Below are 14,463 nucleotides of genomic sequence, written 5' to 3'. Positions count from 1 at the left end.
AACTGTGTGTTATATTCTATTTTACCACACAAACACAAAAGAACAGTGACTGTCCTAGAACTACTCACAGATGAATCGAGGTCATTTACATCCAGACATTTTTCATGTTTCTTCTGTTTACCCTTCTTCACTTTTGTTCTAACCAAATGTAGATATTCTTTTTAAAAATTTCTCTTAAAGCCAGAATTCTTAAGAGATTATAAATTGACTATACAGGTGTGTTAAACAAAAGAGCTAAAGTGAGAATTTCACAATGGGTCTGAAATGGTTTTTTAATTAAACTTAATTTAAATTAAATTAATTAACATATGAGGTACTATTAGTTTCAGAGGTAAAGTTTAATGATTAATCAGTCTCATATAACACCCAATGCTCATCCCATTACGTGCCCTCCTTAATGCCCGTCACCCAATTACCCCACCCTCACACCACCTCCCCTCCAGCAACCCTCAGTTTGTCTCCTATAGTCAAGAGTCTCTTATGGTTTGTCTCTTATGATTTCATCTTATTTCTCCCTCTTTTTCCCTACGATCCTCTGTTTTATTTCTTAAATTCCACATGTTTTCATTTGAAATTCCCTTTCCTTTCCAATTTTGCAGTTGGAGATTGAACTCATCAAGTAACTGCTTGGTCATCCACGGTCTGGGAAGCCTTTTGCTACCCAGGACTCTGCAAAGCATTCAATAGACTAGAGTCTCAGAAGCTGGGCCATCTCCTTAACACCCCCAGTCCATGAGCACCCACAATCCCTCTCCTTCCAGTGAAGGTATGCTTAGATATTGTGTGTACAGACTCATACCATCTTTGGCCTTTATTGTCCCTAGAGGTCAAGACAATCTGTAGTGTTAGGCTGGGAATCCCAGTGTCTTATATTTTCCACATTTGGGCAGCCTTCAGAGTCTTGGGAGTCACTGCAGTGACAGAAGCATTGGCACAGACACTGGTCAGAAATGCAATACAAGGGTCGCCTGGGTGGCTCAGTGGGTTAATCCTCTGCTTTTGGCTCAGGTCATGATCTCGGGGTCCTGGGATCGAACCCCACTGACAGGAACATTTTCAAATATTACAAAAGAAAGTATTAAAACGAAGACCTAAATTCCTATCACCCAACTTAAGGAATTTTTATACATGGTGACACCCATGTATTTCTTCTATTCTCCCACTTTAAAAATATATATATATATATATTATTTATTTATTTATTTATCTCAGAGAAAGAGAGAGAGAGAAAGCAAGGAGAGGAGCAGAATGAGAGGGACTAGCAGACCCATACTGAGCATGAGCCCCACACGGGACTTGATCCCATGATCCTGAGATCATGACTTTAGCCAAAATCAAGAGTTGGACGCTTAAACCACTCAGCCACCCCGGCGCCCCTCTCCCACTTTTAAATTTATTTATCTATATATTTATTTTTGCTGGAGTATATTAAAGCAAATGCAAGACATCACACTCCCCTACAATACTTTATTAGAGAGGATAAGGAAGTTTTTCATAATCCCACTGCTATTATTTTTTTTTTAAGATTTTTATTTATTTGACAGAGATCACATGTAGGCAGAGAGGCAGGCAGTGACAGAGGAAGGGGAAGCAGACTCCCCGCTGAGCAGAGAGCCCGATGCTGGGCTCGATTCCAGGACCCTGAGATCATGACCCGAGCTGAAGGCAGAGGCTTTAACCCACCGAGCCACCCAGGCGCCCCAATCCCACTGCTATTATTATACCAAACAAAATCAATAATAATTCCCTCATACTACCTAATAACAAGTTCTGAGGCTCCACTTCACCTGTCTGGGTTCATTGGCACAAAAGAGGGAGCCAGGACACATTCGTCTGACACCTTAGTCTCTTGTCCCTTCTCCCTGCAGACCCCTCCCAGGCTAGCCTTACCTGAGCTCCTCATGAAGCCTCTTTCCCAAGGTAGTACTGACCCCACCCACTTCCTTAGAGCCAGAAGGGCAAAGCAGTTCATGGGAACGTGTGTGTGTGTATGCACATGCATGTGAACATGGAAAAATAAACTGGTTTTAGTTTAATACATTTATGTTATTCCACATTATCCAGTTAACCTGTGTTTTCCACAGGTTATTTTCATGGTGCCACATAAACGGTGGACCACAGTTAAAACAAATAATGGGAAATGAAGTATCTTCTCCAGTGACAGGTGCAATATTATATGCTCCTGATTTATAAGCCCTCCTCAATTTTTCTTGAAAAAACAGCAAAAGAACCAACTTAATTTTGCCAATAATTCAGTCACTTCTTTTTCGGTTTACAAATCCCCTTTTTGGGGTAATAGCTCTGTCAGTTCAGGACTCTGACCTTCTCTCTCCTTTTACTCCGGACAACATCTGGGGCCAACGAAGGCAGAGGCAGGAGGTAGAGAGGAGCAACTGGGTCCATGCTGGCCTTTCCTCAGGAGACCATCATCCCATCTTGGTCCCTGGTGCATCTGAGGCTCTGTTGCTGGGGCTTCCTCTCTCAGATCCATCTGCCTCTTCCCTCTCCCAACCACAATCTCCCTTTGGACTGTCTCAGACACATCTGCTCCCCACTCAGGCTCAGGAAGTTGTGTGTGCTCTCCTGGAGTGCACTGGGGCATCAGGCATCTTGAAACTGGGGGGGTAGAGTGAGCTGTGTCTAATTCTCTCCACATGGAACTGCCCCTGCCCCACTGTGACAATATACTCTGGGGCTTTGGGGTGCAGCTTCTCTTAGGGGCTTGGAATCTTCCCAGGAAATGCTCTAAAAGTGAGAAATAAACATACACATCCTGAAATCCCCTAAAATATATCTATGGGTTACTACTATCCTCACTCTAGTTTTTAGTTCAAGAGGGGTTCAACAAGAAAAGCTTTTGCAAATGTGTCTGAACATTCTTTTTCTGCTCTCCCTTCTTTTCAAAGCTTTTCCCCATACCTTTTTTTTTTAAGATTTTATTTATTTATTTGACAGAGATCACAAGTAGGCAGAGAAGCAGGCAAAGAGAGAGAGGAGGAAGCAGGCTCCCTGCTGAGCAGAGCGGGGGGGGGGGGGGGGGGCGCTCAATCCCAGGACCCTGGAATCATGACCTGAGCCGAAGGCAGAGGCTTTAAACCTCTGAGCCACTCAGGTACTCCGCTTTTCCCCATATCTTAACTGGAGTTCTTCCAGAAGTGAACCAGGAAATAAGACAAGAGTTTGATCCCAAGGGAACACCAATAAGAGGGGTAAGAACAGGAAGCAGGAAAGGGAAGCAGCTGCTAAAGGGTGCCCTGTATCAGTTCCCACTGTGAGTGTCTAGAGCTTCACTCTGCTGGGGAAACTGAGAGCAAGGAGAAAGCACATGCCCCAGAATTTACTTGCCTGAGGAGGGATGAGGGAGCTGGTGTAGGAATACAACAGGTCTCATTCGTCCTTGGTGGAGGGCTACTCCAGGGGGCATTAATTCAATATGCCAGGCAGCAAAGGAGGCTCTGGTTGAAGGAGAAATTTCCCAAGGATGGAAATGTGGATGCTGGATTCCTATGACCAAAAAAAAAAACCAAAAAACAAAAAACACAAACACCAAACCAAACCAAACCAAACCAAACCAAAACAAAACCTGCTTTTACATTATTATATATATTTTTAAAGATTTTATTTATTTATTTGACAGACAGAGATCACAAGTAGGTAGAGAGGCAGGCGGGGGGGGGGGGGCGGCGGAGGAAGCATGCTCCCTGCTGAGCAGAGAGCCAGATACAGAGCTCCATCCCAGGACCCCTGAGATCATGGCCTGAGCTGAAGGCAGAGGCTTAACCCACTGAGCCACCCAGGTGCCCCTACATTATTATATTTTATGGCAAAGTTTCCTAACTGGTCTACTGCAGCCCACTGTTGGGCTTCTCTCAGCTCTTTTGCAGCTGAGTGGGGGCTGGGGCAGATGCAACATAAGGACCAGTCAACAGTTGTGAGCAGCTTTACTGGGGCTGCAAAGCTTATATGTTCAAGAAAATAACAGCCCCTAAAGATGTCCGCCCCTGAATCCCAAGAACCTACGCATATCTTACTTTAGGCACCTGCAAAAGGCACCTTGCAGTTATAGAGTTTGACATAGGGAAGGTATCCGGGATTATCTAGGAGAGCCCAGCACAATCATGGGGTCCCTTTAAGTGGGAAGCAGGAGAGTTGGAGTCAGAGTTGGAGGAGATATGAGCTTAGAGGGAGGTGGCCATGGGGCAAGGAATGAGGGTATCTTCCAGAAGCTGGAAAAGGCAAGGAAATGGATTCTACCCTACAGCCTTCAGAGAAATGCAGCTTTGATTTTAGCTGCATTTACCCCATGGCTTTGGGGTAAACAATTTGGGCTTCCCCTGGTCTATATTAGCACCCTTAATGTGAAATGGGAGTAGAAAAACAAAGAAACTGCCAAATATTGCCGCGAAGATCTACAAATTTGAGGGCAGAAAAGCATTTTTCAAATTTCTTAATTAAGGAAAAAAACATTTTAAGACACAAGAATCTGATGCTCTAACCATCTCCCATCTTGTTTAGGACTGATTCTGTTTTGCGTTGGGGCGTAGACACTTGACAAGCCTTGGTGATGGCCAGCTGACACAGAAACCAACCATAATACCAATCACTCTGCCAGCTGGGATAAGCTCTGGGACATTAGACACTTCCTAGGTTTGCATAAACAATGGGAAATACACAGGGTTAGGAACCCCAGAAGCCTCTGGCTCTTTTGGGGGGCAGCTCGAATAATCACATTTAGAGAAAGCTAAAACTTTTTTTTTTTTTTTTTTGACAGAGAGAGATCACAAGTAGGCAGAGAGGCAGGCAGAGAGAGTAGGGGAAGCAGGCTCCCCCCTGAGCAGAGAGCCTGATGTGGGCCGCAATCCCAGGACCCTGAGATCATGACGTGAGTGGAAGGCAGAGGTCTAACCAACTGAGCCACCCAGGTACCCCTGGAAAAGCTAAAACTCTCAAAAGCAACTACTAAGAATCCCCGGGGAGTACAACAGACGTGCATTTTCTTGCATAAGCTACAGTTTAAGCTGAGTACTAAAACACCAAAAATCCGATGAAACAATAAAATATATGAGAAATGGAGTGAATTTATTATGTTAACTACAAAACCTACCTGATTATTCTTTCTTTACTCATATCTTGCTGGAACAAAATTAAAACAAGCAACAGGAAAAGAAATGGTTTTATACTTATAATAAAGTTCTTGAAGAGAAAAAAGTTATTCTTTTTGAAAGAAAAAAAACCTCCTCCTTCATAAACACAAATATTGACAGGATAAAAGCAGTTTCTTGGGTGATCAAACGGTTTCTAAATAACAACTCAAACTGTCAAAGAATAATTAATGCCTAATATAATGTAAAGTCATCCAGCTAATACATTTTGCAAATTGCATTTTTCAAGGATAATGGTCTATAAAAATTCCATGTCTGAGATTTAGTCTTAGAGAATTAATCCAAAAATACAGCCAAGGCTATATGTTGAATATTTTAACTGCCATAGGATTTATAGGAGCAAAATATTCTACCTAAACACCCACTGATGAAAGAATGCTTAAGAGGGATGCCTGGATGGCTCAGTCAGCTAAGTGTCTGCCTTCGGCTTGGGTCATGATCCCGGGGTCCTGGGACCAAGCCCGACACAAGGTTCCCTGCTCTGCAGGGAGTCTGCTTCTCCCCCTCCCACTCCTCCTGCTTATGTTCTCTCTCTCTCTTATCTCTGTCAAATGAATAAATAAAATCTTAAAAAAAAAAAAAGAATGCTTAAAAAAATTATGGTAGAGGAGCACCTGGGTTGTTCAGTGGGTTAAGCATCCAACTTTTGGTCTTAGCTCAGGTCTTGATCTCAGGGTCATGAGTTCAAGCCCCACATTTGGGTCTGGAGCCTACTTAAAAAAAAAATGGAAAAGAAAAGAAAATTATAGGAGAGTAAAAGGATAAAAAATAGGATAAAATAATAGTAATAGGATAAAATGTTAATCACCCATTCAAACTCACTTATTCTTGGGGCACCTCTGTGGCTAAGTGTCTGTCGTGGGCTTAGGTCACGATCCCAGGGTCCTGGGACTGAGCTATGTGGCAGGCTCCCTGCTCAGTGGGGAGTGTGCTTCTCCCTCTGTCTCTCCCCCTCTCCCTACTCATGTTCTCTCTCTCTTACACACTCTCTCTCTCAAAAAAAAAAATAAGTAAAATCTTAAAGAAAAAAATCACTTCATTCATTCAAAAATATTTTTTGAGTGTCTACTGTGTGCTAGGTACTAGTCTAAGCATAGCGCTAGGGCAGAGCACAAAACACAAAAACCTTACCCTCCACAGACTTTATGTGATTATGAGGAGGGACAGACAGTAAACAAAACAGCTAGTTAAATATATGACATGTGTAAGCAGGGCTGGCTTCTCAGGCTTGTGACAGGGTCCTATACCCAGAAGGGCCTCCCACTTGCTCTAATGCTCTCTGGCAAGCTTCTTGACATTCTTTTCTTAAAAGGATTATATTTATTTATTTGAGAGCGAGAGCCTGAGCAGCAAGGGGCAGAGAGGAAGAAGGAAGGATCTGAATAGACTCTGCACTGAACACAGAAGCCCCATGTGGGGTTCTATTCCCCCAACCTCGAGATCATGGCTTGAGCAGAAACCAAAAGTTGGATGCTTAACCGACTGAGCCCCCCTCGCCCCGACCCCGGGCACCCTAAGCTTCCTGAAATTCTTTTTTTTTTTTTTTTTTTAAGATTTTATTTATTTGACAGAGATCACAAGTCACAAGTAGGCAGAGAGGCAGGCAGAGAGAGAGGGGGAAGCAGGCTTCCCACTGAGCAGAGAGCCTGATGCTCGATCCCAGGACCCTGAGATCATGACCTGAGCCGAAGGCAGAGGCTTAACCCACTGAGCCACCCAGGCACCCCAGCTTCTTGAAATTCTTAATAATTTTTTAACAAATGTTCCACATTTTTAATTTGCATTGGGCCCCAACGATTGTAGCCACAGAATGAAATACAGCAGGGTAAGAACAGGAAATGGGGAGGAGGTTCCAAGTTGGGATTGGATGGTCAGCAGCAAGCATCACTGTTACTGTATTTGAATGAGGAAATGAAGGATGTCCTGATTATAAAAAATATCAATATCATGGAAAAATGCTTATTGCATTGTTGTTAAGTTAATGATTGCTATTGACTAAAACAGGTACGCTGGAGCTTTTGGATTTAGGACAAAAGTCCTGGAAACATCCTTGGAAACCGTTCTCAGTCCCTTGCTCCCCACATCTGCAAGTGCCGCCAGCCTCATGTTCATGTACAGGACCCAAGCAGTCCCAGGGAATTGAGCACCTTCCTCTATCTAGTTTTTTTTTTTTTTCTCTTAAGGTTTTATTTATTTACTTAACAGAGAGAGACACAGCGAGAGAGAGAACACAGGCAGGGGGAGCAGGCAAAGGGAGAAGCGGGCTTCCCGTTGAGCAGGGAGCCCACTGCAGGGCGCGATCCCAGGACCCTGAGATCACAACCTAAGCCGAAGGCAGATGCCTAACAACTGAGTCACCCAGGTGCCCCCTCTATCTAGTTTGTTAACCAGAGTCACCTACTCAGGTTACCTGTTTCTAAACTTGCCCTCTAATCTATTCTTCACACAGCAGTGATAGTGATTCTTTGGAGACCTAAAGCAGATCCTGTACTTCTCTCCTGAGAACCCTTCAATGGATTCTCATTTCATTCTAATTAAAAACCAAAAATCAGGGTGCCTGTGTGGCTCAATGGGTTAAGCCTCTGCCTTCGGCTCAGGTCATGATCTCAGGGTCCTGGGATCAAGCCCCACATCGGGCTCTCTGCTTGGCAGGGAGCCTGCTTCCTCCTCTCTCTTTGCCTACTTGTGATCTCTCTCTGTCAAATAAATAAAATTCTTTTTAAAAAAAAGACTTTATTAAAAACCAAAAACCATTAAAATGTGCAAGGCCCTACACGATCATCTCCACTCTGACACCTACTGTGGCCTCATCTCCTGTCCTTTCCCCTACTTCACTTTACTCCTGCTATTGGCTTCCTTATTGTTCGGGGAACATATCAAGTATGCTCTTACCTCAGGACCTTTGAACATGCTCTTTACTTTGCTTGGGGCACTCTTGGAGTAGTACATGGTTCTATCCCTCACTTCCTTAGTGTCTTTGCTCAAATATCACTTTATTAGGTGAACATTTCTGGCCTCTTTATTTAAAATAGCAACTTACCCTTTTGACACCCTAATATTCCCAGACCTCCTCTCCTGCTGTATTTTATTTCATAGCAGTTTCCACTTCTTAATGTTACCTATTTATTTATTGTTGCCTACACACACACACACACACACACACACACACAAAAGAATATAGTCTTCATGAGGGCAAGCATTTTGTCTGTTTTCTTCACTGTGTGTTTTACATTGTCAACCTGGAAAAACACTGTCTGATACACAGTAGACACCATAAATAGTAATCTGAATGAATAAATCAAATTAAAGTGAAGCAAAGTACATACTACTATTACAACTATATAAAACACATGCCTAAGTGAATAAATTCAGTGATGGAATAGCTATGCTGAAGTACTAGGTTATAGGTTATTTTAAAATTGTCTTTTCTGGGGTACCTGGCTGGCTCAGTCAGTGGAGCGCACAACTCTTGATCTCAGGGTTGTATGTTCAAGCCCATAGAGATGACTTAAAAAACAATAATAAAATTCTCTTTCTTGAATTTTCTTCGAAGTAGTTGAACAGTTATATACATTTTTAAAAATCACTATTAACTGCACATCATAAAAAGTATTAAGATACTCTAATGCAGTAAATACTAAATCTAATGTTTCCTTGTAAGGCTTTTCAAATCTTGGTTACTAGATTTTACCTGAAGTGATAGGGAGGCACAGTAAGCAGACACGTCTTAATCCCCAGGGATGTTAGTTGTCTTGTGATTGCAAATCTCCATGAATTGACCACATTTTAAAAAAATAAACTTTTTATTTTAGAATAGTTTGAAATTTACAGAAAAATTACTGTGACAGCATAGAGAGTCCCATATACTCTGTACTCAGTTTCCCCTATTATTTATATCTTATGTTAACAGGCCACATTTATCATACCTAATGAACCAGTATTGATACATGGTAACACGAAATCCCATGATTTATTCAGATTTCCTTAGTTTTTGCCTAACGTCTTTGTTGTTGCTGTTCCGGTATCCCATCCAGGATACATCACATTTGGTCATCCTGTCTCCTTAGGGCCCCTTTAAGGGCTATGACAGTTTTTCAAACTTTCCCTGTTTTTCATGACCTTGACAGTTTGGGGAGATCCTGACCAGGTGTTTGATTGAATATCCTTCTGTTGGGATCTCTCTGATGTTTCCCATGCTTAAACTGAGATTATGGGGGGTGCGTAGGTGGCTCAGTGGGTTAAGCCTCTGCCTTCAGCTCAGGTCGTGATCCCAGAGTCCTGGGATTGAGTCCCACATTGGGGCTCTCTGCTCAGTGGGGAGCCTGCTTCCTCCTCCTCTCTCTCTGCCTGCCTCTCTGCCTACTTGTGATCTCTGTCTGTCAAATAAATAAATAAAATCTTTAAAAAAACTGGGGTTATGGGTTTTTGAGAGGAGTATCACAGAACGTGCCATTCTCCACACATCACATCAAGGGTACATGTGATCAGCTTGACTTACTGCTATTGAAATGAACTTTGATCACCTGGTTGAGAGAGTTTTCATTATGAGTTATTTTTACTTAGCAAAAAAGAAATGATAATTTCCCTTAAAAAATATTTTGGGTTTTTTTTAAAAAACAGTTTATTTACTTATTTATTTATTAGAAAGAGAGGGAAAGCACGTGTGCCCAGAAGCGGGGTGGGGAGGGGCAAGGGAGGGAAAGGAGCAAGCAGACTCCTTGCTGAGTCCTGAGCCTGAAGAGGGGCTCAATCTTATGACCCTGAGATCATGACCTGAGCTGAAATCAAGGGTTAGATGCTTAACCCACTGAGCAACCCAGGCACCCCAGAAAAAGAGTGTCTTTTGAATCACTGCAGATTAGTCCTGTTTCGTTAGCTTCTTTTCTTGACATGTTTGTGGCACTTACCATGTACTAGGCACTGTTTGAGGTTGAACAAAGATTAACTCATTCTGACCCTGCAACAACCATATGAAGTCCATATGAAGTAGATACTACTCTCCTATTTTACAGGAGAGAAACTGTAGCCACAGAAACTGAGGCACAGAAAGGTTAAGTAACTTTTCCAGGATTACACAGCTAGTAAGCAGCTACTAGTGTTCTTAACCACTAGACCATACTGTCTCTACACAACAGGAGAAAACTTATCACCATAAATGGAATACATTAATTCTTTAAAAGTTATATTTTTGCAGTATATAGAACAATGAGATCTAGTGCCTAAAGTAACCTTTTAATTGATACAGGTCTCTCCTGAAAGTCAGTACCAACTCTGGCCCACCTATCACACCCAAGCTCAACCACCCAAGGATACTCCTGCCCTGTGTTGACTGTGGACCATCCAGCTGTCTACAGAATTAAGCCCAACCCTCCTAGTACAGCATTCTCGGTTTCCCTCGACAGTGTCCTACACACAGCATACTCTCTCTGAAGCAGGCCACTAGCCATGCCCTCAACACACTGCTTTCCCTGCTGCTGCCTTGAATGCCTTTCTCTCTGCATTTTTCTAAACCCTCTACAAATCACTGACCATGAGCCTATGGAAACCTCTTAACTCCCTAGAACAGAAATAACTTCTCTCTCCTCCTTATTCCCAGCAGACCTTGTCCCTGGACCACAAACTTGCCTCATTCTGCCTCCGAGTTCTGCACACATTTAATATCCTCTATTAAAGTCTTAGTTTCTGGAGGCCAGGTGCCTTATCACATGGCAATAATGCCTGCCAAAGTAGGACCTCAATAATGTCTAATTGAATCAACACGGCTTCTATCTTAAAATGTCAACTTTTTGATTGACTCATCTACTACTTGCTTCTGAGGGGCATTATCTGGCTATACATCTATTCTTCCAATATTACCAATAAGACTTCACTTTGTCCTCATATTTTATACACGACTTTATTTATTACAACTAACAGATCAATAATATGTGGTTAAATTCTTAGGTCAGGGTTCCTCCTCCTTGTCTTTCTGACTGAGATGCTAAATGCATCTCTATCTCTGAAATGATGGGAGACTTGGTTTAGAATTGCTCTGTCGCTACTAGTGTGTCACCTTGAGCTGGTGACACAAACCTTCTGGCTTCTCTCATAGGGTAGTTGTGAGGACTGATGAGATCAGGAATAGCAACACCTGACAGAAACAATACTGAGTGTTAAGAGAGGTCCAGGGGTGGGGGTTCCTGGGTGGCTCAGTGGTTTAAGCCCCTGCCTTTGGCTCAGGTCATGATCTCAGGGTCCTGGGATCGAGCCCCACATTGGGAATCTCTGCTAAGCAGGGGGCCTGCTCCCCCCACCCCCTGCCTGCCTCTCTGCCTACTTGTGATCTCTGTCAAATAAATAAATAAAATCCTTTAAAAAAAAAAAAAAAAAGGAGGGAGGTCGGGAACTCTGTGTGTTATGTGTAGAACATACTCAATCTTCACAACAGACTTATGTCACTACTCATCTCCATTTTAAAGTTTGGAAAACGGAAGCACAGAGAAGCTAACTAGCATATCTAATGCCACACAGGGGGTGAGGAGGAAAGCTTAGCATTTGGACCCAGGATGATTAATCCTAAAACTAAAACACACACTCTCACTCTCTCTCTCTCTCTCTCTCTCTCTCTCTCTCAATGGTTGATGGAGGAAATACATGTAAAAGAGTACCTGAGACTAGTGGTGTCTTTCATTTATTTAGGTCTTCAGAAAGAAAACAATTCAGCCAATACTGAGTATCTAATATATTCAAGGCTTAAACAAGATTCACAAGCAAAGCCAATTCAAACCCTGATGTGAATATTGAGTTTCTTCTTTCTGGCTTAAGATCCGTTTCAACACAGTTTTCACCACAAAGAAAGCATAATTCCTACATGAATGACCAAACTTCACTATTTACTGCTGCAGGAGACATGGTAAGCACTGGGCCTTAACAGCTCATTAAGGCCGATGCCTGTGGCCTACAGCATCCAAACTCACACTCTTCAGGTATGTTGTGGCTTCTCATTGCACAGACAAAAGCCCCCATGTGACACCTTTATGAGACCTAAAAATAATTACTGGCCCTAGGATATAAATGAATGGAGATACTGAGTCCCTTTAAAAGCCATCCAAACACAGAGAGTAAATTCTAGCATTGCTAACTGAATCCTGGCAATTGTTTATGATCCTATCAGTAGAATGTATGGACCTCTCAAAGAGGGTGCTAGGGTATCTAAGGGACCATGAGCTGTAGAAAAAATGTTGGTAGCTGCTAAATAATTACCTCCAACTCCAAGGCTATCTTCGCTTGTACCAGTTAAAAGCTGGAGAATGTTAGTTCTTTTGGTCTCCCCATAACCAAATCTGTGACTTTGGTAGAGACCTGTGATTCTCCAGCAGGTTTAAGTATACCCCCCAGGATGAGTTTACCCCCATGTCACCACTGGGAATGGGCTGATACTGACACCAAGTGGGTAGAGGCCAGGGATGTCACGAAACATCTGACAATGCACAGATCAGCACCACAACAAAGAATTCTCCAGCTCAAAATGTCAATAGTGCTGAGACAGAGCAACTCTGCTCTAGCCCCATGCTCTATTTCTCCATTCTTCCATCCAATGCTGAGAATCCATAATCGAGTGAAAATTTAAAATCTTCCATGGTTTTGCCCAGTGCAGACATGTGGACTTTCAGAACACTTTTCCCATCCCCCTTTGGCATGGAAGCTGCATATGTCCTAGGAACTGGGTGGTTGTAAGGACAAGACATAAATACACACTAGTTCTCCTATTTCTGTGCTTATTTTTTCCCCATGCCCTGTTTTTAATTGTTTCCTACATCAGCATTATGTCTCATCTCAGCAAGGGGCGATCAAGGCTTAAGTAGAAGAGGGGTGCCGGGGTGGCTCAATGGATTAAGTATTTGCTTCAGCTCAGGTTATGATTTCAGGGTCCTGGGATCAAGCCTGAGTTGGACTCCCTGCTCAGTGGGAGTCTGCATCTCCCTCTGCCTCTCCCCCTGCTCATGCTCTTTCTCTCTCAAATAAATAAATAAATAAATGAAATCTTCTAAAAAGTAAGAAATAAAAAATTCAGAAAGGGCTTGAGTAGAAGAACCCAGTTTAAAACTGCACATAAAATGCATGATTCTAGGGGTGCCTGGGTAGCTCAGTTGTTAAGTGTCTGCCTTTGGCTCAGGTCATGATCCCAGGGTCCTGGGATTGAGTCCTGCATTGGACTCCCTGCTCTGCAGGAAGCCTGCTTCTCCCTCTCCCACTCCCACTGCTTGGGTTCTCTCTCTCTGTCTGTCTCTGTCAAATAAATAAATAAAATCGTTTAAAAAAGGCACGATTCCAGGCTCATCACAATCATACATCTCAAGGAGGAAAAGAGGTCAGGCACCCAGTTCCTTCACTGAGTGGTTGGTTTGCATAACTTTGTAATATTCCAAGGCCAGATGAGGGCCTTCTCCTGATGTCCCATCACCCTGTCCTCTGCTCATCCTAGCCCCCATCACAAAATGATATATTTTAAGAAGAAAGAGTTTTACCCCAAATCATATTTATAAAATTTGAAACTAGGAAATGAAAGCTAAAGGGGTCTTTAATGAGTTTTCCTAAGATCCCTCACACTTAAGACATGTATCACATTCATTATTCACCAACAGTAAAAAGAAAATTTACTTTCGAATGTCATGGAAACTTACTAGTTATTTATGACAATTCCTGCATTGGTGGCTTCTCAGTTTCTTTTTGTCCTTTTCCTTCATCGGCTTCCCCGTTCATTTGTCCTTGCCACAAACATTCTCTGGAGCATCTTACTGCCTTCCGCAGAGAACCTGGAGAAAAAGTGGAAACATTCCCATCTCTTAGGAACCCAGAGAACCATCCTCTTCCTCTCCCTTCTGGTTCTCTCTTCACGGGGGAACGTCCAACCTGGAGAAACAGGGAACAGAACTTTGTGGTTAGGAATATCTGAACAGCACCTTTTGGATGGTCCCCCAAAACCACTAGTCCTGTATTCTACTGGGTGTTCCTTCAAGAAATACTGCTTCTTGCTAACCTGCCCAGCGCAGCTTCCATTAGCTGTAATAAATCAGGAAGATCCATCCTAGGTTACTCAAGAAATTCTGGGCTCTCTACGTTTGCATATTAAAAGTTTAAGTGGAGGAAGGTGGTGAATGGTGCCAGGGGCTAGTTTAACCCGGACTTTAAATTCCGAAAACCTGTCTGACAATAACATTTCCCCCTGCTGCCTTCATAAACGCCTGCGCACCAGCGAAATAGCTACCTCCTCCCCTGTGGTCAGAGCCAGAAAATCAGCAAGACCTGGCTATGAGTCTGT

Source organism: Mustela erminea, chromosome 8 (assembly GCF_009829155.1).
Source record: "Mustela erminea isolate mMusErm1 chromosome 8, mMusErm1.Pri, whole genome shotgun sequence".
NCBI classification, from domain to species: domain Eukaryota; kingdom Metazoa; phylum Chordata; class Mammalia; order Carnivora; family Mustelidae; genus Mustela; species Mustela erminea.
The sequence above is the reverse complement of the archived record's forward strand: the minus strand, read 5'-3'. Positions refer to the sequence as shown.